The sequence below is a fragment of the Cicer arietinum genome, chromosome 3, assembly GCF_000331145.2.
Source record: "Cicer arietinum cultivar CDC Frontier isolate Library 1 chromosome 3, Cicar.CDCFrontier_v2.0, whole genome shotgun sequence".
NCBI lineage: Eukaryota > Viridiplantae > Streptophyta > Magnoliopsida > Fabales > Fabaceae > Cicer > Cicer arietinum.
In genome coordinates, this window is record NC_021162.2 from 54783639 (window position 1) to 54787686 (window position 4048).

A 4048-nucleotide genomic window follows, 5' to 3' on the forward strand; every position below is an offset into this window, starting at 1 on the left:
GGATGAAGCCATAGGCATTTGTGGTATATAGATCAAGTTTCCAACATTTTTCCATAAATATCTTAGCCTTAATGACATGATTTTCTAGTCTTGTCATAATTAGTGTTATATTATTACATAAACCATGAGATTAGTCTAAATTTTGTATTAACATAAATGGAGCACCAACCTTAACTTTGATTTTATGATTTGGAAGTCAAGATGTAGTAAGCGAGGTCAAAAACTATGGTGTTAGGACATCAAATGATTCATTATCATTATTTTCTGACCTATCAACAATATCTGAACTTAAATACTTTTTTTTGTCTCCTATAATAAAGAATGCAATTAAAAATTAAATTCAATATTTTTATAATGTTAATAGTATAATGTGAACAAATTTAATGATATCATGAAGTACCTGGTATTAAGCCTAGTATGTACTCGTTGATTGAATCAACAACCTGTATTGTGGAGGCCAAAATTGTTCTATGCTACAAGAAATTCACATTTGTATAATGTTGTATTATATTGGGATATGTGCTTTTAACTATGGCATCAAGCTAGTGAGTCGTTGAAACTTGTAATCAACAAATCATTTGGTAATTCAATTTTTGCATAACCAACATTTAGCTCTTCTAGTTTATCATCTCCAACTTTCAAGGTCCATTCATAGAAAGTCTTCAAATCGTCAACATTTGGATTTTGGAGTGATGGTTGTAATCAATTTTTTTTTTGCCAGCGTCAACATATCACAATGATCCCATATATAAGAAGAATTTATTGTAGCATTGATAATATGTGATCAATTGCCCTTTGGGATAATATGGAGAATTTGTCTAAAATCACCACCAAATACTACAACTATTCTTCCAAAAATTCGGTTAATGATTTAACTATTATAACAATGATTTTCCAAAATACGTATTTAAAATCATTTTATCGTAATTCATGGAAAACGTATTCAATCGCATAACAATTCAATATTTAAATACTTTTAACTTATACGTAAATCAAACTAATAACATATTATATAACAATAACCATTAAAAATAAATAAATGACGAAATCGAGATAAATTTCAAAGGTTGTGTTTCCCAAATTTTAAAATAAATACTTTAACATAGAAAACGAGTAAAATAATAATTATAACATTATAAAAATATATGACGATGATCGTCGTCAACTCACAACTATGAGAATCAACTACGTTTGTTCTCCAACAACTCCCAGAGTAGCCGGCAGGACCTCAGCTGACAAATCTGAGTATCAAAAATATTCTCAAGACTTTCGAAATATTATTCTAAAGTTTAGCTGACTCTAGGAAAACATAAAAATCATTTAAATCTACTCTAAGCACAAAATAAGATTTTTAAACAAAACTATATTTTTCTAGGGATTCATATTAGGATTAGAGTTTGTGTATTTACCTCAAAGAGTCTCAATAAATGTAACACCCCGATTTTTTACAGCGCGGGTGTATTTTTTGAAAAAAAAAACAAAGAAATACTTTTGGATAAATATTTTAGTCGTAACATAACGATAAAGTCAACAAATATTTACAAGCAGCAGAATAATTTTTGAAATAAAAATCCAAAGTGTTCGAACATCAAAATACACCGGGGAAATGAGACTTATCAGACATAGCTCATACCCCTAGGGTATTCTCGGCAGACCTGTACAAAAGCACTGCCCTAAGAATTTTAACTCCCCCCTCACGTCACATCAAAAAGTGGTACATGGACCCATCAAAATAAAAGTCATCAATTAGTTTAAGCATAGATACAATCTTCCAAAATGAAATAAATACAATCACAAAATAAAGTCATCTAGTCCTTATACAACCACCTAATCTGATCATGCTACAAAACTACACAACTCGGGTGATCTCCACGCTCCCTGCAAGATCCTCCTGACACAACTTCGGTCAGGTATGACTAACTACTTTTCCATCTCCAGGGTACTAACCGGTAGGATGATCATGGTTCTTATCTGAGGGCAAAGCCCAAATTTCCACAATAATTGTAAAGGTCACCAACTGAAATTAACAAATATCACATAGCAAAATTCTTATATTTTCAAATGCTCAAAAGAACCTTTCGTCTTAGCATACTCCTCGAAAGGGTTTTCATATGTCCAAAAATGCATAAACAATGTTGAAAAATGAAGTTTTGACAACCTGCATTGTCGTAGCCGAATACAATTGAGAAAATGCAGATTTTCAATTCTAAAATGGCTCTGAATCAATCAACACTTCAAACATTAATATTATCAATTATGAACACATAATTAACATCAAATTAATCTCCACAAATTCACACCTCAATCACACATCGAATATTCATTAAATCAATTATGAACACATAAATACATCAAAACTTAATCAACCTAACTTCACGCCTCAAAGCAATTACGACAAATCACAACAACAACAGAATATGTATATACAATCATCATAGTATAACAAACATGACTCGCGTGCCAAGCACCCTAATGCAATGCGTATATGCCAAAATGCATGATTCCGGAATTCCAAACCAAAACCCTCCTCGAGGGGCGTAAATCATAATTGCACAGCCTCTCACAGACCAGTACTAATTACCGAGGTGCAATCTCTCACGGGTCAACATGATTTACTACCATGCAGTCTCTCACAGACCAGCACGACATACAAGAGTGCAGTCGCTTACAGACCAGCACAATTTTCTAGAGTGCAATCGCTCACAGATCAGCACATTCTAGAGTGAAATCTCTCACAGATCAGCACGACGCGACAATCCCTGCAAGGATAAGATGAACCAAGAATTCACACGACATCATCTTGTGGCCCATCACGGTCACCACTATCACCATGGCCCCATCACCGTCACCATGTACTATGAAATGCATGAGCATACTCTGACTCTTTTCACCACAATCATTAAGTAAATGCAACTATTAAAAGATTCCCCATTTTTAATACTCATTTAACACTAATGATTTTCCAGATACAACACAGAGCATACTCAAACATAATTATTCACACTAATTTTAATTTCCACAAAACACACATAAATCACATCTCCAAATCCAATCGACACATAAATTGAATTAAATTCATTTTCCACCAATCCACACATAAACTTCTTCAAAAAAAATTCATAATATTAATTATGAAAACATTAATTTCACCAAACATGAATCACCAAAATTTCCAAACATTAATCACCTATATTCAATCTCCAAAATTTTCAACCATAAATCACCACAACAACATTAATATATCAGAGTTCTCCTCACCGCTAACTCGGTGCCAACGGTCTCCATTCCTTTTCGAGACTCAATGAGCTAACTACATAAACATAAATATTTATAACAATTTGTTCACAATAAAATTAATCCATCCACAACAAAATTCCTAAAATTAAATCTTTCTCACACAACAAACTTTTAAAACCAAATAATTTATATTATTTACTTAAAACTGAATAAAACAAATATTGTCCAAATTTCACATACACATACTCGACTATTAAAGCACCGAAATTTTTGAGTTAATAAAATACTCTAAACCCTTTTTTTTCTTTTTAAACTCAATCAAAGAGTAATTAAAAGAGTAACATTTTAAACTCTAACGATTGTTAATTTCAATATATTTTTTTGCTCAAACTCTTTAACTTAGTTAAAATTTGAATTTTTTCACAACTTTAACAACTATAAATTTTTCGTAAAATTTCAACTTCAGTTCAAACTCATTTATTTGAAAATAACTCATTACGTAACTCAAACACATCAAATTTAATTACCGCCAATTTGCACCAAATTCAATCAATTCAATTCCACAACACATATATAGCACCTCAATTAAATTTCAACAATTCAAACATAACTCACCCAATTTCAAAACTCCATATTTTTACACATAAACCACCAAATTTCATCAATTCATTTTCTACAAAATCCACAAATAAATCACATCTCAAAAATTCATAATAATAATTATGAACATATAAATCACACCAAACTTGAATCACCACAAACCACACCTCAAATTTAAATTCCACTAAATTACACATAATCACATTAAATT

The 4048-nt window shown here is 31.2% G+C and overlaps 1 long non-coding RNA gene across 1 annotated transcript in view; it reads right to left on the minus strand.

Annotated features, from left to right (window-relative positions):
- Window positions 1-1486: 1486 nt before the first annotated feature.
- Window positions 1487-4048, minus strand: part of LOC140919556 (uncharacterized) — a 4011-nt gene continuing 1449 nt past the window's right edge. Inside the window, exon 2 of the long non-coding RNA XR_012162224.1 lies at window positions 1487-2759. This is a non-coding gene — a long non-coding RNA (uncharacterized lncRNA). The remainder of the gene's footprint in view (window positions 2760-4048) is intronic.